This window comes from Balaenoptera acutorostrata, chromosome 1, assembly GCF_949987535.1.
Source record: "Balaenoptera acutorostrata chromosome 1, mBalAcu1.1, whole genome shotgun sequence".
Classification (NCBI taxonomy): Eukaryota; Metazoa; Chordata; class Mammalia; order Artiodactyla; family Balaenopteridae; genus Balaenoptera; species Balaenoptera acutorostrata.
The window spans coordinates 181,264,973-181,286,707 of record NC_080064.1 but is presented as its reverse complement, the minus strand read 5'-3'; the positions used below and the strand labels follow the sequence as shown (position 1 = coordinate 181,286,707).

Below are 21,735 nucleotides of genomic sequence, written 5' to 3'. Positions count from 1 at the left end.
CAAAAGGATTGATTAATGCATGTCTAGTTTCTGTAGTTAAAATATTTGAAAGCTCTTTACTCCCCCCAAGTTTTACAGTGATTCACCTAAAAAAATCTCTTTCATTGGCAGAAACACATGTTAGTTACATTTATACACTCAAAAGAAACACTGTAGAGACCAAAATATTATGTTACTAAGTTAATGATATGCATATCTCATAGAATTTTCTGTAATCGATATCTGTGACCAAGTTGGCAACAGATCAAACAGTTCCCCAGACTGTTTGATCCCTGCTAGGCCCCTCCTCTGAGTGCTTCACCCACTGACCATTACACAGTTTATTATATGCGTCACCTTCAGACAATGATTCACTGCCAGTGTATGATCTTACTACAGCTGCTGCATATATATTTGGGGATTTCTATCTTGCTCAATGTCAATTATAATATTTACTTACTCATATGCTAACAAAAGCACTATGTTTCATATATTGCATAATTAGCTATATAGATATTCTTTTAGCTGTATATACAGGTATCCTATGACCTAGGCAAAAACTGTGTACCCCAACTTTGAGAGAAGACAGTACAAGGAGGGTATGACACATGCTCAGCATAATATTCTATATTTGCCTGTCATGCCATTGAACAGTTTCAAAGCAGTTTCACTGGCATTTCATCTGATCTTCAGAACTACAAGGTGACCCATCTTCTGATTTTCAGGTCTGTCATGTCAGACAGGTTTAGGCTCATTCTGAATGACCCTAGAAGGTAGAACTAAATAACAGATGAAATCTGTAGGGAGTCACATTTTAACCCCCAATAAAGGAGCATTTTCTGCCTATTAGATCTCTATGGGTACACTAGTTTGCTTTGTAGTTACTGTGTTTCTTAATGAAAATATCCAATACAGTGACAAAAAAGGAGTAAGGTATCCACTGAGTAGCCAGATGAGATGACCTTTCAAATATCTTCAAGTGTTGGAATCCTTGGGTAAGTTCTCTAGGATTCCTTTAGCTTAGGATAGGTAGTAGCTTGCTGTCCTTCAGATCCTAAAAGGTAATCTATCACCCCTCTCTTCCCTGTCTATATTCTTCAGTGCTACTGGACACATGCCCAGTTAAGACGAAGAACAGTTCAGCCATGGGCTGCAGCTGCTGCGTGGCTAATGGAAAAGGCGGCCAGGAATGCACACTCTGTCTACTCCATGCCAACAGGCTCGCCTGATCCGAACAAAAATCCAGTCAAGCTGCCTGTTTGGCACTATGCAAGCAACACATCTGGGTGCCTCACAAGATTTCTAACTGAAGTGAGGGGCTGATTTCAAACTATGTAGACCCAACATTAAATGCTCTCTTCCCCAGTGGGCTGTGCCATAAGCCACTGAAAGTTGGGAAAAGAACCTAAAAAAAAAAAAGAGTGGATATATGTATAACTGATTCACTTTGCTGTACACTTGAAACTAACACAACATTGTAAATCAACTATACTCCAATAAAAATTAAAAAAAAAAAAAAGTTGGGACCCTGAACTCCATGGGATCTTGGAGCAGCAAAGGGTCTCAGTGAACTTACTCTACATTTCTCAGAATATGTTCCATGGAAACATTGCTTTGTGAAAGGCTCCTTGGGAAGAAAATGATCTGATATTAAAGAAATTAAAGAAATATTGCACATTTGGATCTTTCTAGAAGGTTCACAGTGCACATTAATGTATTAAATGTTTTGAGAAGTCTTATTGCAAAGAAGCTTCAGTAAACGCAGATCTGACAAACACAATTTTTCCCTTGCATAATGGTCATTAACATTCCATAGAAGATACACTAGGATATAATGATATTTTAGTACCAAACCCTTCTTTTTACACATGAAGAAACTTAGGTCCAGAGAAATAAAGTGACTTGTCCTAGGCTGAATAAACTGACAGAGTTATGACTAGACTTGGGTTTCCTAATCTTACTTTCTTTTTTTCTGAAAGACTGTCATGATCCCATTCTCGACTTTTCTACCTCATTTTATCATGCCTAGGTCTGATGCTCATCTTTAGACTGATCAGTTCTGGCTACAGGGTAGAGTCTGGGAAAAGCCTTAGGATAAGTGCCAGTTTGGCCAGTCTACTGGAGCCAACAGTGGTCATGCTGTAAAAAACCAATAGCATGTCAGATTGTGGAGAGATATTCTACCAGATTTGGAATTATTCACAACTAAAAAGTTATGGCTGCTCTAACACATGCATTTCCTCCTTTGCATACAAAATTCCTAATGAGCCCTTGCTTGACCTAATTCACCTATTCCACACAGAACCTCAAGTCCACTCAACCCAACTCAAAATAAGACAACTAGAGATTACATCCTTTTAATGTTCCAGAAGTGATATGATCATTATAAGTTCAGAAACTCAGGATTCCTTCTCTAGATGGCTCAGTCAGATCCAAATATGGCTCTTGAGATGCATAAAATATATGGACTTAACATCCTCCCCAAATACAGCCCAGTATACAATGGTGTGTGGGGTGGGAAGGGGAAGAGGGCAGCAGTGAAAATTCCCATTTGAAAAATTAGAGAGAGGAGTACACCATACCTTGTACACTTATAGATGGTGGTAGCGAGATGGACATTGGATGAGTGACTTACTTCTTTAACAATTAACTAAGCCTCATAAATGGTCAATATGGACCCCAAGATCAGACTCCTGGAAATATTTCCCCTGTGGTTTTCAGGACCATCCATGAAAGAGGCATTGTGGAATCCTTGGGTTGTCCCCTAGCTGTTTAATTCTCTTGGTGGTCATTTTGGTGACTGTGAATTGCCTAAGATGCTGAGAAATGCAGTCATCTTTTTTTCAGCCCTAAGAATCTTTTTGATCATACAGTTACCCTAAGAGTTTAAGTGGCTGTTGCTCAATATCACTATTGTAGACACTCTTTACTAATTAGCAATATAGGAAATCGTATCATCTAATATAGACTGAACTACAAACTCAAGACACTGTCCAGTTTCCTAATATTTACTTAAAGTTATCAGCCTTGGAACATAAATAAAACACAGTAGGCTGACTTGGGGCAGCTAGATATTTTTTCCCATAAATGAATTTATTTTAGATCAGAGCTATCCTATAAAATGTCCTGCAATGATGGAAATGTTCTTATTTTGTGCTATCCAATATGGTAGGCACTAGGCACGTATAGCTACTGAGCACTCGATAAGTGGTTAGAGCCAATGAGGAACTAAATTTTTAAATTTTATTTCATTTTAATTCATTTACATTTACATGGCCACATGTGGCTAATGGCTACCATATTGGACAGCACAGTTCTAGAATGATCTAATGCCAAGGTTAATTCCCAACCAGAACTACATATTATAGCAATTATCAAAAGGTGCTTTGATAGCAAGAGACTATGAAATTGGGGTTCTCTGATTCACCTCCTCTTTTTCTGTGTATTTATATTTTAAACCGTAACCCTGTGTTATCTTTAACATCAGAAGCAGAGTCTATTAAAAAACCACTATACTAATGTTGCAGCTCAGAAAGACCAACGATGATCTGATCTTAAGCACTTTAAGATCTTCCTTATAACAAAGTTATATACTTACCCTGTTATTTCCAATTCTATTTTTCAGCAAAGTAACCTTGGACAGGAACTTCTTGCCCTCTTGAAGTATGTCTATGGAGGCCATGAGAAATATTCAGTAACTCTGATAATCTAATAATTTCCCACAAAAATTCTTAAACTTTCAGCCTCAAAGAGCATACTATCTGATCCCAAGAGAGAAATCAGGTAATCGTTACCAAAAATTAACTGTTTTTCATTCTGATCCTAGAATGGGGAAATACTCACTGCTCCCAGCCCTCACAAGTTAGTTCCATATTTTCTCCAAAGTTCTGTTTTTCTTTAAACATTTGCCAACTTGAGTACTAGTATTCTTTTGGTTCCAAGTGACAGAAATCCATTTAAGGCACACAAAAAATAGGTAACTACGGATATAGGAAGGCCTCATAGAAGGCAAGACAGGAATAGTCAACCATATGTGTAAGTAGGAGCTGTATTCCAGGTATTCAGTGGCACCTAGTGAAATGGATGGCATCTTTTAAACCTCAACCTGAACATAAAGGTGTAAATTGCTTTTTTTCTGTGAATAAATCTTCAGGAAGATTCCTAAACTCTTTTTTTGTTTGTTTGTTTTTGATATAGACTGTCTATATTTTAATTTTTCTTAGTAACTTCCAAGCAAGATTTTAAAATTTAGTTGTGCTCCATATTTATAGTTTACCAGGACCTCTTGAGGACTGAATTTCCTCTGTCACATTTTGTTCTCACTTGAGAATCACTTTATCTCATGAATCCCATGCTTTGGATTCTCTGCTGTGGCCTCCTCTATCAAATTACTTCTAGCTTCCCTTTGTAAGAAAAGACTTTCCTTTTCTGCCTGCCTTTACACTCCTCCTTTTCTTTTTAGTATTTCTGTTAGTATTCCCTTCACATGCCCAGAACCAAAAGGACTGAAATAGCAAACAACATATCAACAGCAGCCCCAAAACACTGAACAGTTGGCACAGCTTGGAAAATGAGGGAGAGAAGTGGGCAACATAAAGGGTCAATGGGCTCCAGTTTTCTGCTACTGGGGACTGTCTGACAAAGACCCACAGCAGAAGTACCAAAACACTTCAATGAAACTTCATAAAATCTGAGGATACTATGTGGCAATTAGAACAAAAAAACTGATGGATCTGTTCTTGGAGAAACATTTGCCTTCAGAAGAAATTGGTCATGATGGTGGATGGACATGAAACCAAGTTATTTGAAGAAGGATTGAAGATACTGGAAATTTTAGCCTAGCATCAGAAAATTACATAACCTAAGAGTCAAAATATTACATAACCCAGTCACTTCATCCAATCTTCTGTAAAATGTTTAAATTTCCTACCAACTATTTGTCTAACCAACGCTTAAAATGAGGATTAGTTTCTTCATTTCTTAAATAAGCAAAGCAGCTTATTTAATAGATATATTTTTAACCTTTTACTGAGTTTATAAAAACATACAAAAATTTCACAAATCATAAGTGTACAGCTTGATGAATGTTCAAAATATGAACTTCTTTTTGTTCCTAAGGATCATCTGTCTACTTGATTTATTTTAAAAAATTGAGGTATAATTGACATATAATATTATATTAGTTTCAGGTGTGCAATATGATTCAATACTTGTATATATTGTGAAACGATCACCACAAAGTTTAGTTAACATCCATCACCACACATAGTTACAATTTTATTTTCTTGTGATGAGAACTTTTAAGATCTACTCTCCTAGCAACTTTAAAATATGCAATATAGTGTTATTAACTATAGTCACCATGCTGTACATTACATCTCCATGACATTTATTTTATAACTGGAAGTTTGTACTTTTTTATTGAAGTAGAGTTGATTTACAATATTGTGTTAGTTTCAGGTGTACAGCACAGTGATTCAGTTATTTCTTCTGATTTATTCCATTATAAGTTATTACAAGATATTGAATATAATTCCCTGTGTTGTACAGTAACTCCTTGTTGCTTAAGTATATTTTGATCCTCTTCACCCATTTTGCCCACCACCCACTCCCTGCCTGCAGCAAACACTCATCTGTTCTCTGTACCTATGACTTTGGTTTTGTTTTGCTTTGTTTTGTTTTAAGAATCCACATATAAGTGAGATCATACACTATTTGTCTTTCTCTATCTGACTTACTTCACTTAGCATAATGCCCTCAAGTTTCATCCATGTTGTTGCACATGCCAGGATTTCCTTATTTTCAATGGCTGAATAATGTTCCATCATATATACATGATGGATCATAAATATGGTGGAGTATTTTATATATATACATATATATCATTATATTTCACTGATGAATATAATTCATTATAATGAATATTCCATTATATTTATATTTATATATATGATGCATTTTCTTTATTCATTTATCCATTGATGGATGCTTAGGTTGTTTACATGTCTTGGCTATTGTAAATAATGCTGCAAAAAGATGCAGGTATCTTTTTGAATTAGTGTTTTTGTTTCCTTAAAATAAATACGCAGAAGTGGAATTGCTGGATCATATGGTAGTTCTAATTTTTTATTTTCTTGAGGAATCTCCATACTGTTTTCCACAGTGGCTGCACCAATTTACATTCCCATCAAATGTGCACAAGGGTTCCTTTTCTCCACATCCTGGCCAACAGTTGTTTTTTCTTGTCTTTCTAATAACAGCCACTCTAACAGGTGTGAGGTGATATTTCGTTGTGGTTTTGATTTTTATTTCCTTGATGATCAGTGATATTGTGCACCTTTTCATGTTTCTGTTGGTAACTGTATACATCTTCTTTCGGAATAAATGTCTATTTATTTCCTCTTCCCATTTTTTACTCAGATTGTTGGGTTTTTTGTTATTGAGTTGTATGAGTTCCTTATATATTTTGGATATTAACCCCTTATAAGATATATGTTTTGCAAATATTTTCTCCCATCCCACAGGCTGCCTTTTCATTTTATTGATGGTATCATTTGCTCTGCAGAGGCTTTTTAGTTTGATGTAGTACCAATTGTTAATTTTTGTTTTTGTTGCCTTTGTTTTTGGTGTCAAATCCAAAAAAAAAAAAAAAAATCATCATTAACACAGTTGTCAAGGAGCTTACTGCCTAAATAGGAATTTAGTGGCTTCAAGTCTTATGCCCAAGCCCTTAATCTATTTTGAGTTGATTTTTGTGTATAGTGTAAATGAATGGTCCAGTTTCATTCTTTTGCATGTGGCTGTTCAGTTTTCCCAGAACCATTTATTGAAGATTCTGTCCTTTCCCTGTTGTATATTCTTGCCTCCTTTGTCATAAATTAATTGCCCATATATGCATGGGTTGATTTTGGGGCTCTTTATTCTAATCCATTGATCTAAGTGTCTGCTTTTATACCAAAAAACATAAACAAAATTGGCTTGATTACTCTAGCTGTGTAGTAGAGTTTGAAATCAGAGAGCATGATGCTACCAGCTTTGTTCTTTCTCAAGATTGCTTTGGCTATTTGGGGTCTTTTGTGATTCCATACAAATTTTAGGATTATTTCTCAATTTCTGTGAAAAATGCCATTGATATTTTGAAAGGGATTGTATTGAACCTGTAGATTGCTTTGGGAGGTATGGACATTTTAACAATATTAATTCTTCTAATTCATGAGCATGAAATATTTTTCCACTTATTTGTCTCTTCAATTTCTTTCATCAATGTCTTACAGTCTTTAGTGTACAGGTCTTTCACCTCCTTGGCTAAATTTATCCCTAAGTATTTTATTCCTTTTGATGCAGTTGTAATGAACTCTCCATTTTAATTCCCAAGAAATAGATCATTAATAGCATCCAAGAAACTCCCTTCAGTTTCTTTCCCCTTCACTTCATTCCTGGAGGTAACGACTATTCACTATCTGTCAACATCAGTTAGTTTTGCCTGGTTTTGAATTTTATATAAAATGAAGTCATACAGTATGTACTCTATTGTGCCTGGCTTCTTTTATCCTCATATAGTTTTTGTGGGAGTGAATATTGCTACAAATATTTTGGAATATTGTTTGGTATTATCTAGTAAAAATAAACATACACTCACCCTATGACCCAGAAATTGTACTCCTTCCTAAGCATACACCAAATCTAAATGTGTACATATGTGCACTAAAAGGCATGCTTAAGAATATCCAGGGCATCCTATTTATAATAGCCTTAAGTTGAAAATATCAAATGTCCATTTATAGTAGAATGGATACATAAATTATAATATATTCTCACAGTTGAATAAGAATGAATGAACTATTGTTTCATACAACAGTAAGGATGGATGAATCTCATAGTCATTCGATATTTTGACAGCTTTGATTCTTGAATGATTTTTCATATTTGAGTGGATGTCTGACCCTAGCTCTTTGACCAAATTTAATTAAAGAACAAATATAATCTTGCTTCCATGCTACAGATAAGATTGTCACGTACTATTTATAATTAGTCAGATTGATCTAGAGCACGTTTAATATCTTAATGGGTAAAAGGAGATTTATAATGTATCCATTGACAAAGTCTAGGGTGAGTTGAAACACCACGTCACATAAGAAATATTTAAAGGGACTGGTAAGAAGTTACACAAGACCATAACTCTGTGGCTCTTCTTCATCTACTAGACTCTTTCCTACGCCAATGCCAAGTAACATTTAAAGGAGACAGGCAGGAATAAAGACACAGACGTAGAGAATGGACTTGAGGACACGGGGCAGGGGAAGGGTAAGCTGGGACGAAGTGAGAGAGTGGCATGGACATATATACGCTACCAAATGTAAAATAGATAGCTAGTGGGAAGCAGCCGCATAGCACAGGGAGATCAGTTCCGTGATTTGTGACCACCTAGAGGGGTGGGATAAGGAGGGTGGGAGGGAGACGCAAGAGGGAGGGGATATGGGGATATATGTATATGTATAGCAGATTCACTTTGTTACAAAGCAGAAACTAACACACCATTGTAAAGCAATTATACTCCAATAAAGATGTTAAAAAAAAAATAAAGGAGACAGACAATGGCTTATAACAGAAAGGGAGATAAATATTATTCTGTCCATTTAAAGATGTTATTTTGTTCAGATAATCTCCCTGTTATCTAACTGGCCTTAGGTAACTGATACAAATATTGTTTCTCAATTCCTCATGTATTATATCTCTGTCTCTACTTCCAAGATATGGTTATACTCTACTAATCATTCACATTGTCCAATGAGGCACTGCTCCTTCAGAATAGCCTTTTTTTTTTTTTTTTTTCTTGCTTACCTGACATTTTACACAGGAAGCTGCTGGCAGAAGCATCCAGAACGTCCCTGACTCTGATCTTTTAAGGCATAATTTACTTCATTTGGGGGAGATGAGGAATTTCTCTCCTACCCGCAGCTTACACCTCACTTCTCATAAACTCTCCTTCAAACTTATCAAACTTAAGGGAAAAAAATCTCCCTCTTCTAAAAAAAAAAAAAGAAAAGGAAAGGAAAGGAAAAAAAGAAGAAAAGACAATTTCAAATTAACCTGGGAAAAGATCAATGTGACACCTAACGTCTTACATCTGTTTGTAAAATGCTAATGTCATGAATAACTTTCCACCATACAAGTTGAACTATAATTCAATCATAATAACCAAATCTCCCTGACATGATATAATTATGTTTAGACTTAAACTGGATTTATTCATTAATTTAGTCAATATTTACTGAGCATCTATCATGTGCCAGACACTGTTCTAGACACTGGAGATGCAGCAGTGAATAAAATAGACAAGAAAAGTTAGATATTCATATATCTAAGAAAAAAATTAGTTATTAATGTATCTGAGAAAAATGGTTAGAAAGGAAGGAAAAGGGGGTTAGAGTTCAAAAACAGGATGGCATCTGCAGGACCCTGGGCAAGATAAATCAGGTTAACACGCTATTAAATTAAATATTTTCTACCTTCTATCTTGACAAAATACACCTTCATAAGGACCTCCAGGGTAGGTTTGAATTTAGAATTCTGGTACCCCTAGGACTCCAAGCTGCAGCTTGGCAGGGCAGGGAGATCTAGCTTCATCTTCCCAGTCCTGAACCTATGACAGGACCACCACCCCGGCCCCTTCTATTTCCAAATTTGCTCCAATTGCACCAAAAGAGGCCTCATGCACACCCATGTGCATGTCTCAGTCCACATCTCTAAGCTCTGTTCACCCCTTGACTTCTTTGGGATCTAGTGGTGTGTGTAGCAGTGGCAGAGACCACCCTCAGGAGGACCTAGGCAAGAGGCCCTTGCGAGACCTGGAAGTAGGCTCAGGGACAATTAAGCAGGGAATTTTGGAGTTTTTAATACCTGGAGCACTGTCTCGAAGGTGGGGTGGGCATGAACTCCAGATGGCCTCACAGACTCCAAGCCTAATGAATATGGATAAGAAGTTCAGAATGGGGCCTTTTAAATTGAGGACTCAGGGCAAAAGTCAGCCCTCCTCTTTCCCAAGTTTAAGTGTGCTACTGACTGCTAGTACTTTTCCAACCTCTACCCAAATGAAGGCAAGTTATTTGGCCCATAGATTCGATTCCATGTTCTGATCCTATGGAGATATATCTATCTCTACATCTCTATTATCTATATCTAGAGCATCTATATCTATGTCTATATCTACATCTATACCTATCTATCCACACGTGAATGTATGTGTATATATAATATTTACTTATGTGTATATTATAATACATATGAATGTGTGTATCTATATCTATCTATGTGTATGTGTTTATCTGTCTGTCTATTCATTCCTTCATCCAACTATATATGTAACACTGTGGAAACAGATATATATCTAATATTATTAGTTGGAAGGTATTAGCCCCTTGAATCATATAGCTAATTTGCTATTTTCTGATCCCATGTTAATTAAGCACAATTCTGATTACAAATTTGGCTTTATATGTGTTTTGACTTTAGGGACAGAATGTGCCATCTTGTCACAGCATGTACCTTGGTCCTTGGGTCCATGTGATAGTCACATTACTTGCTGTATTTAATAATTGGTAATATTTTAAAGATTGTCTTGGAAGTTGTGTGAGCATCTGTCCATATCTCCTGAGTCCACTAAACTATGAAATATTAGCAAGATAACTTTTCTGATATTAAAAGTTTGAGGACCGGTTGCCTAGCAAAGGAGAATTCACTCCCGGAAATGCTGGCCTAAGAGACCACTCAGCGGACAGCCAGCTGATCTTCCCCGGCAACGTTACGAATGGAGCCTGAGCCAATCAAAACTTCCACAGTCTTTCTCTGTCTGACTTACTTCACTCACTATGACAATCTCTAGGTCCATCCATGTTGCTGCAAATAGCATTATTCCGTTCTTTTTATCGCTGAGTAATATTCCATGGTATATATGTACCACATCTTCTTTATCCATTCCTCTGTTGATGGACATTTAGGTTGCTTCCATGTCTTGGCTATTGTAAATAGTGCTGCAATGAACATTGGGATGCATGTATCTTTTCAAATTATAGTTTTCTGCAGATATATGCCCAGGAGTGGGATTGCTGGATCATACAGTAGCTCTATTTTTAGTTTTTTAGGGAACTCCACTCAATACTCTGTAATGGCCTATATAGGAAAAGAATCTAAAAAAGAGTGGATATATGTATATGTATAACCGATTCACTTTGCTGTACACCTGAAACCAACACAACATTGTAAATCAACTATACTCTAATAAAAATTAAAACAAAAAACAAAAAACTTCCACAGTGAGTAGAGGGCCCACGCTTATGTAGTGCATAACTCACAGAGCCCTGAGTACTCTACTCACCTTGTCAGCTGCCCCATGTGTAGGTGGGCTTCCTGTGGTAGGAATAAGATGGGCAGGTCCCCTGCAAACAGACCCGCAGTAGGTGCAGGAAGAGAGTAGAGAGTGAGATGCTCATGTCTTAGATTCCCTCTCCTCCTCAATCACCTAATTTTTTCATAACTAAATTCTTTTCCTTATTTCCTTCCAGTTGGTGGGACTGCATTTATGGGCATACATCTATGTCACAGAAACAAGACATAAGCATCGTTCTCAATGAATCTAGGATCTAAGCATGAAACCACCCTGAACACTGAAATTACACAGTTACCTAGTGTTCAGTAGTCAAAAAAGATGTGCTCCTTTTAAAGAAAAATTATTAAAAAGTGGCCTGAGGTAGTAAAGTTCAAATGCTCTGAACACCAAATTTTATGGAGCATGCAACAGCAAATCGGACAGGTAGATATTTGTTGGAATCTGATCTTTGAAATGGTGACTGGCTCCCTAGTTACAGGTTGTTTGTTCTAGTCACCTTAAGAACAGGACATGTCAACCAACAACACAGGGAGAGATCTATGACTATTTGAGCTACACACAGTATTCAGTGTGACCACAATGTACACAGAACATAGAACCCTCCCTCCCTCTCTTCCTTTCATCCTTTTCTCCTCCTCTCTCCTTTCTGTGACTATTTATTGGGAGTTTACTATGTGACAGGCACTTGGGTGGGATACAGAAGTGAAACAATATGTTTCAGGTGATTTTTGGAGCTTAAAATCAAAGACAGCAAGTGTGAATTTGTCAAGGGAAAAGTCTTGTGAGAATAAACCTTGCAGACCAGCCTGGGTAGCAAGGTGGAGTTAGCTTATCGGGATGGGAGGAAGAGGAAAATGTCTTACCCTCTGTTCAATGCTAATTCACCACAGCTACCCACATACAGCAATTATTATGGAACAATCCACTGAAAACATAAAACAACACATCATAAATGTCTACATTTTTGTGCCATGAGAATACTATATAACTTTGTGACATCTTGTTTGCTAGAATATTTGAGTGAGTTACAAATGTACCAGCACATTGTCCTATGTTAACAAAGCTTCTAAGAATACACATGTTTATACATTGCTCAAGGGCAGGGATATTTTACCATGAACTCTTCCTTCACCTCATTTAGCCCAGTAACTGCCCAATATATGCAGAGAACATGCAAGTCAAATGATACCCCAGTGCTGTCAACTAAATTGAGAAAGAGTTTAAAATGAAACTGATCTCTTCTACCCTGAATGTTCTAAGTATATGTGAAATTTAGAGCTTAGGTATTTTTCTCATTTCCAGGCACCAGAATTCCAAAGAGTTTTTCTAGAACATTAGGGATACATTATCAAGTTGACCAAAATAAGAAGCACTTCTTTTTCATATAAGATAATATGTATCTGCAGTTTTAATCTCAAGTACACAGTCAATAAAATCATATGCTAATTACATTTTAAGAAGAATAATTCTGTGGAACAGATCAGAAGGTTTCCACCTTTGTTCTTGTGGCATATTTCATGGTAGAAGTGTTTTATCCTAGATCTTGACCCTGCCCACGTTACTCTCCTTAGTATCCCCATTTCTGGGAAAGTCCAGCCAGCTCTACTTGTGTGGCATGGGAGAGACGAACATTCTTCAGTAGAATGAGTTATGCAACTGAACGGATCAGTGATAACTGTGGTTTAAACTAAATTGAAGAGTAGCCAAAAATTAAACTGACCAAACTTCAGTTCCATCTTGGCCTTATTTGAACTTATTTAATTTGTTTATGACTGTCTAACTTTCTGTCTTATAGAATGAAAATTAAAATTTTCTATAGTAGCACAGGGAACTATATTCAATATCCTGTGATAAACCATAATGGAAAAGAATATGAAAAAGAATGTATATATCTATAAGAGTCACTTCACTGTACAGAAGAAATTAACACAACGTTGTAAATCAACTACACTTCAATAAAATTTTTAAAAGTTTTCTACACTAATAAGCAGGGAAGACCCATCAAAAACAACACACTCTCCTAGATGAATTCAATGAATTATTATTTACTAACAATGACTATTCCTTCCTAACTAGATTTTGATGCAAATTTGTCATTTAAGGTCTAAAAGGTGCTTTAGGGTTTATGTAAACATTGTATGTTATCATGGGGGAAAAAATTTGCAAAATTATACTCCAGTTCATTAGAGCAACAGAATACGAACACAAAATACATCTGGAAAAGAAGATAAAAAAGAAAGCATGGGTGGTCACTTTCCTAACCTATACTCTCCTTAATAAATCAGAGTTCGCTTCTATACAAAAATAATATATCATCTCTCACATCTTGAAAGCTGCTAGAATCATTTCATGGAAAAGTGATCTAATGCCTAAACCATCTCAATCAATCCTAGAGCTTCCTAAAATTCCCAATGAATGACACCTGTTTACAAAACGTTTATTTGCTCCCTTGCACAATGTGGGCTACTTCTCAGCTTCCTACCCAATCCTTGGTGTAGCCTGTAGATGACCACAGTCTTCAATTGTTTTTCCAGAACATTCTACGATCTCTCCCTTTTTTGTTTCTTTTGAATCTGATTTCTGCTATTATCTTTTGGATCTTTGGTTGAAATTCTTAGAAAAATCCTCCTGGAAAGCTGTTTGTTTTTTTCACTCTCTTATTTGTGCCTTAGAGAGCAATACAAATAAGAGACTAAGAGCGAAAACAGAACCATTTTGAGTTGTGTGGCCACAATCAAAATCTCATTTGTGATACATAATCATGTAATATTTTATTTTACCTTGTCAAAGATGGAACACTTTCAAAACATCTTCACTGTCTGGCTTCATTTACTAGTGTTCATAATAGTGGAGTGGGGTGAAATGGAAAAGAGGGTGAGGAAATTGAAATTCTTGTCCCCCCTCAAAAACACGAATTGTTTTGGAAATAGCAACTGAATTCATAGTCAAGATATGTACATCTAATGGGCCTGAGAAATAATCTTCTTTTTTCAAAACAGAGAGAGAACTGATAACAACTCATAAGAAACAACTGCCTGCCCTTCTCCAGACACATCCAATCCTTCCTAGATACGTCCCACTTGGTGAATTGCATTTGCAGTATTGGGGAAATGCTAATGTAATAACTACTTCAGAGTTTTTTCTTATGTGCCAAACAGTGCTGGAGAATTCACATGATTTTATGCACCTGTGTTGTTTGGTCATTTTGTGTGTGTGTGTGTGTGTGTGTGTGTGTGTGTGTGTGTGTCCTTTGAGAGGAATCAAATGGCTGCCTTGATCCAACGTGTATGCAGAAACCATGGGGAAAGCAGTTCTTTCTATGGGAATATACTGCATTTGAAAAATTGCACAAACAAAAACAATGTAAAATTTCTGGTAGGCTCACTGAGTGTGTGTTTGTGTTCCTGGACACCCATGAGCTTTTGTACACATAGATATGAATTAACTGCCCATTTCAGAATTAGTAACTGTTGGCTCTTTTGTATAGAGGACGCAGTGTCTTCCACTTTGAATACACATGGAAAATGTTCTTAAATTGCTTTCTGTTTTTATCATTAAATGTGGGAATATACCTAAAAACCACAGTAAAACTATTCTTCATGTGTGGTCTGAATCATTTATCCATTTTTCCTATAGGAGTAAGGAAATTCTATATTTAGCTCTTTGTGGTAGAAGGTAATAAATGACTCTGAGATCTGAAAATTACTACAAGGTTTATTCTATCAATAAACTAATAATCTTGGTATTTAAATTTTGCATGCTTAAGAACTTTTAATTAGCAATTTGGTCTTTGTACATTAAAAAAAAACTAGACAAAAATTAACATATTATTCTATAGTTCACTATTAATGAAATTGTACTAGAAGGTTCAAGATTTTTCTTTTTATTGGCAAGAAAATGAAATCCTTCCTCTGACAAAATTTAGCTTTATTTTTTAGAAAAAAAAAAAACGAGCATAAAGCATGGGAATAATGGAGGAAACTTAAAAAGGAAACTCAAGAGATTATAAATAAATATTGAGTGAAAGATACTTACTGGATATTCCATTCACACAAACTGTCACACTGAGGTTTAGCAAAAACTGTATGGCTACTCAGGATTGAATATTGGTCCCTCCTGACCTGGCTTCCTCACTAACTCTTAGCCTCCTCCCTGGGCTCTCATCATACATGCCTGATGCTCCAGTCGTATCAAACTAAAGAAGCCTTTCTGTCCAACAACAGAGGCTCCTCTTATCCTTAAGTCCAAACAGAATAAGATGGCTTTAAGCTCTTCCGTATGAAATATCAACACTTGAAAGCTTTTAAACCCACTATACTTCTTTCCTCCATGCTGACATATTGTCTACTGTGTAACTTTCTCTAAAATAGACCTTTTGTCTATTTTCAAAATCACTAGGTAGATTATTTCCCCTCTGATGAATTCTCCAAAGCTATAAAACTTCTCACATTCATTTTGCCCCTATAGAGCCATAGTTTGTGGTCCCAAGGGGCACCTGAAGCAGGTAGCAGCCCCAGGGTATTGGATGCTGGACAAACTGACCAGCGGGCTTCCTCTTTGTCTATCCACCAGTGCCTCCAGGCTGAGAGAACGTCTCCCCCTCAAAATTTTCTTAAGGAACAGACTTAAGTATGCCCTGACAAGAGATAAAATAACTAAATTCTGCATGCAGTAGTTCTTTATGATTGATGGGCCAAGTCCGCTAGGCTTCACCACCATGGTATTGTCTTTTCCATTTATCTGCTCAAAAGCAGACCCTCCTCTGGAGCATGGGGGACAGTAGGGAAAAGAAGTAAGTTAAGTGAGCAAATAGTTTTTCTTTTTGGGGTTGGAGACAGGAGAAAGTCTGGGAATACCCACATGTGGATCATATCGTACTAAGTATAAACTAAGTATAGACTCTTTTACATTTATACATTTTTATCATAATAAAGCCAAATTAAACTTTAAAAGTCTATTTTAAACACTAAAACGCAATAAAAATTCAAATTTACCACATTAATTTAATGTGAACATTAAAACTGTTCTGTTGAATCTAAGTTGGCATATCACATCTGTTACCTTAGCACACAATGGCTTTGACTTTGTGATATATATATATATATACATATTTCATCAAGTTTGACATTGGTAACCTGGGTTTGGCGACTGGTGGTACTGACCTGGGAAGAACTGATGTGATTACCAACAGAGAGATATCCTGGCCCTTCGGATGTGGTTGATGTGAAAAATGTCAATGGTGGCAGCTCTGCTAATCTGGATTTCCAACATTTTTGTTCTTGGCAAACACAACAAACCATGGATTTCTCTTAACCAAGGGAAATGTGTCCACTTCACCACTGCTGTAGAGAGAAAGAGAATGGTGGCCAAACAGAGCAGTGGTTGAAATGATCTTTAAGTGATAGGGATGGAGAGCTCTTTGTGGCTAAGTAGAGATAATACAGCACAGAAAACAAAACAAAAACAGAACTTGAGAGATGTGGTATCTTGCCAATTGTGTGGATTCAAATTCACCCTCCTTGAATTTATGTAACTTTTGTGATGAAAGTTTCCACCACAGCACTTTCAACAAAGACTTCAAATTCTCAAACTCCAAGCCTTTTCTTCAATTAATATTAGATCTGTGACTTTGATGCTAATCTTCTAGCCAGATACTTAAAACCTGACTTTCAGCCACAATCTTTGTCTGTTTTTGGCAGAGAAAAATTGTTGATTTCTTAAGTCCAGTCCTTTTTCCAGGCTAAGTTATTCTTTGTTGCTCAGAATCATTCCTTCTGTAAAATGTTTCTTTCCGTATTCCATGTATATTCCTGATTTTTCATCATTTTGTAATAGGGAAGAACCTTTGTATTTTATTACAAGTTGATCACTAAAGTGATGTTGCCTATAAGCTTAAATTATACATAATGACCCATCTCTGGGAACCCTTCCTCCAGGTAAGGAGTTTTAAACTAAAAGACCTTTGTTTAGCTCACAGGAAACATCCTGACCAGGCCCACCTGTGAATGACTGCAGGGAGGAAAAAATGAACGCATCCCCTCTGGAGGCTGACCGGAACCAGGAAATGTTTGACTTTACTCCCTCCCTTTTTAATATAAAAGAAGGCTGAATTCTAATACAGGGAAGTTCTTTGGGACACTAGTCCACCATCTTCTTGGTCTGCTGGCTTTTCAAATAAAGTTTCTATTCCTTGTCCCAACAACTTGTCTCAATTTATTGGCTTGTCGTGCAGCCAGCAGTATGAGCTTGGACTTGGTAATAATTTCATGTATTTTTAATCACATCTAATTTCATTTCTGTTAGGTAATTAGGTACTTTTTACTGTTCTATACTTATTACCTATTACTATATTAATATAGTTTCTTAATATATTACGTGTACTTATTACTATAGCATTTTTAGTTTGTTTTTTTTTTACCATATATCCAAACTGGAAGGGAGAAAAACAAAGTATGGATTTTTGATCACTGTCCTTATACTTATTTAACCTCTCCTTTTCTTCATCCTTTTCTACATTTTTAACCAAAATGTCTATCTCCTTCTAAATCTCACCTCCTTTAGAAACCTTTAAAGACCTTGTTGATATAAGAGCATCCACTGGCCACAGGAATTGGCACCCCAGAGCTACTTTCCCCCTAGTTTTTTCCTCAACTATGCACTGCCCTTACCTACCACACCAAATTACATTTCATCATGTATCATGTACCCAGGTGTGGAAGACTCATCATGAGGAAGGCAGAGTGACAGAAAAAGAGCTTGGATCCCTGACATTTCAAAACTGCCTTATCGATCTTGGACTGCTTATCCCCAGACTATAAAAGGGGAGAGAAATAAAATTGTAATATACAAGACCCACTAAGTTTAACAAAGCTATGTTAATCACTGTTTTTTGGTTCTTTGTTATAGCATCTGGAACCTATATCATAACCAATATACAAATGGAATGGGGTCTTGAAATAGAATAGAGAAGGAAATTGCATCCATTTATGGAAAATACAGCTATGATTCTTGCACTTTTGAACTTGTGACCTGAGGTTTGTATCTGCTACCTGAATATGAAATTAAAAATTCTGGTAATTGCTAACATGGAAAAAAGCAAAATACTGCAATAAAGGATATTGAAGGGCAGACACTTTCCTTAGATATTGTTAACAAAGAAAACCCCTCTGAAGAAGTGATATTGAAATAGTGATTTGAAGGGTAGGAAGGAACTGGCTGTGTGAGGAGCAAAGAGAAAAACCTTCATGGCAAGGTAATCTGCATGGGTGAAGAGCATGGGTGAAGATCCTGGAAGAGATAAACACTTAGATTGTTAGAGAAACTGAAATAATTCCAGGTGACTAGACTTTCTAGGTAGTTGGAAAGTGGCCTGAGATGAGGTTGGTGAGCTAGGCAAAGGCCAGAACATGCAGGATCTTGCAGGTCAGGGTTAGGAGTGGGATATTATTTTTGGTGCAATGGTAAGCTATTGAAGGATTTTAAGTAAGGGAGTGGTATGGTTTAAGTTGTATTCTAAACAGATGAGTTTGGTTGCTGTGTAAGTGGGTAGATTGAAGAGGAGGAAAATGTAAGAAGGGAAGCAGCAGGAGCAGTTATAGAATCCTGATGAGAAATAACGAGAAATGTAAGATCATGGAGGTGATACGGAAACATGGAGAGCTATGGACAGATCTGATGTGTTTTCACGTATACTTTGAGAATAAGTTGGATAAGACTGCTGAAGCACTGGATTTGGGGAATGAAGGAGAAAAAGAAACAAGAGTTCAGTTTTTGAATATATTAAGGGCAAGATGATTGTAAGTTATTTTTATGAGTCAATTTAGGCTTTTGTAGGAAACGACCCCCCCAATTTTGTGATTTATCAAAATGAAAGTTTATTTCTCACTTACGCAACAGACCATCATAGGTCTTCCAGGCCACATAAGTCTCCTGGGAAACTCTTCCCTAAGTGGTAGCTTGGGGACCCATCTTTTCATCTTATGGCACTGCCTTTCTCTAGGTCCTTAGGGTTTTATCTATTCAGGCTGCTAGTGAATAAAGAGAGTACGGGCAAGCAGGGAGATTTGTGCAAGAGAAATATACATATAGGCCTTTTCAGGCAGTGGCATCACGTCTACCATATTGCACTGGCCAACATCAATCACATGACCTAGTCTAATTGCAAGAGATGCTACAAAATGTAGTCTAGCCATGTGCCCAGGAGGAAGGGACAAGGGTAGAGCAGCCTTGACATAATATTCAGTGGGAATGACAAATAATCTCTTGGATATAAAGTCTGGAGCTGTTTCCTCAAGTAAATTTGAAGAAAAAAATAAATGTCATTGAGTCCCATTTCTAATGATCTAATTTAGGCATTTCAGAGGATGCACAGATGAACACCCCTTTCTTACTACCCACAAGGACTGTGTAAAGTAATTGAAAAAAGAAGATATAAACATCTGAAAAAGTTGTCAAAGAAAACCATGGGAGATTGTCAGAGAGCAGCAAATAATTACTAAATAAATGATGTAGACAAGGTCTATCACGTAGTCAGGGGAGGGAAATCCATCACAGGCTAGAGTGATATAGGGAATTTTCCTAAATGGGGAAGAATTTGAGCATGAAGAATATGTAAGAGTTGTCCAGTAAAAAAAAAAAGGCACAAGGAAATGCATCAGCAAAAGTAAAGTTTTTTCACTATTTAAAATAACTGAATTTTTGTAATAATTAGCATTCTCTTAGAAACAACAGATTGAAATAAGTCAAATAACTATTTAGTAATCAGCTACTAAATAACCTTATTCAAAATAATGTGTATGTGGCTTAATGTAATTTTTCTTTCCAAACAGACTTATGCATACAGGTACAGCCTCAACTGCTAAACCAAAGATGGGCTCATTCACACTTTGAGTTTGAACCTATGACTCACTGTCCTTGGTCTCAGTCCCCTGCTTTACACAATTAGAGGGATGAGATCTCAGGACTCCCAGGGGATCCAGGTCAGGTTGCTAAGGAGAGTTTCTGCATATTGTATTATATACATAGACATGATTGTGTGAGGATCAGGAGAAAACCTGGGCAACTAGCAGCACAAACAGAGTCAAGGAAGTGGAAGCTGGGGATGGTTTGTCTTTTCAGAGACAGACAACTTATTTCAATTGCTCTATTTCTAATTGCTGCAATTAGGGTCAGACTCTCAGATCAAGCAATCAAGCGTAGAAGATGCAGCCAGGCCTGAAGACAAGCACGGTGATTAACCCCTTGGAGACTGTCCTTGGCTACATGTGAAATAGACGGAGGATGATGATGACAAGGTTAATAATGATAATAATTTGCACTTACTTAGTAGCTTCAATGCTACATTTTCAAAGATGTTATAAACCTTAATTAATTAAGCCCCACAGCAGCCCCTAAGGTAGCTATTACCTGTATCGTGCAAATAATTAACCAAAGCAAAGAAAGGTTAAGTGAGCAGCCCGAAGTTATACAGGAAATCAAAGCTAGGGAAACAGAGACTGAGTTCTAGCCACAAAGTTGGCTCATTGCTGTTGTTTCTTTGGGAAAGGAAGTGAACAGTTTGTAAAGCATATTATGGGGGAAGAGAGCCGAGATCTGAGGTCCAGGGGTATCCAGGGGGCTCTCTCAGAATTTCTCAGAAAGTCAGTAATCCAATACGGGTGTGGACTTCAAGGACTGATGCTCCTGCACGTTGCCAAGATTTGCCTTTCTGCTGGTGCGAGGGTCTGCACAGGCGCCTCACCGCGGTGATCCGATTACACGCCTGGCTTTACCAGAATGCAGGAGAATTACATGTGGCAATGGAGTTATTTCCTTTGATTCCAGAGCATCTAACACAGCGCCTGGCATATCATGGATATGATATAATAAACATGTTTTGAGTAAATAAATGCATATATAAAAATTGTTTTTGTAAACTTAGCCTGAGGTACATAAAAAGCACTGTAAAGTAAAATAATTTCAAAAAGCAATGCAATTACTGACTGAATTGAAAGGAAAGGAACCCTGATGTAGAAACCTAAGGCCTTCACATTGATAGTAAACCCTGAGCTTGAAAGACACGCCTGAATTTGCTCTGACAATTGGTCCTCTCTCGTCTTCAGTTTACTCATCTGCAAAAAGTAAGCAATACTATCAGCCTCAGACAGTTGTGATAAGGGCCAAATGACATAGTATATGAAGATCACCAATCTCCAGACCATGCTAAGTCCACAATAAATATTCAGGTTCTTTCCTCCTTTTAAAAAGCAGAAGTATCACTAAACCTTCACAGTTGTAAACATTAAGTAATCTGCTTGACTCTAGGTAGAAAAAGCTATTTTCACAAGGAAAACCCTTTATCAGCAAGGCAAAAGGAAGGAGATATTAAAATA

At 36.8% G+C, this 21,735-nt stretch overlaps 1 long non-coding RNA gene across 1 annotated transcript in view; it reads right to left on the bottom strand.

The window, feature by feature from the left end:
* The window catches only part of LOC130704607 (uncharacterized), a 43,630-nt gene extending 26,929 nt beyond the window's left edge, over positions 1-16,701 (bottom strand). Inside the window, exons 1-4 of the long non-coding RNA XR_009005023.1 lie at positions 16,528-16,701; positions 12,229-12,290; positions 11,354-11,414; positions 3,578-3,648 (exon numbers count right to left, since the gene is read on the bottom strand). This is a non-coding gene — a long non-coding RNA (uncharacterized LOC130704607). The remainder of the gene's footprint in view (positions 1-3,577; positions 3,649-11,353; positions 11,415-12,228; positions 12,291-16,527) is intronic.
* Between the last annotated feature and the right edge of the window lie 5,034 nt (positions 16,702-21,735).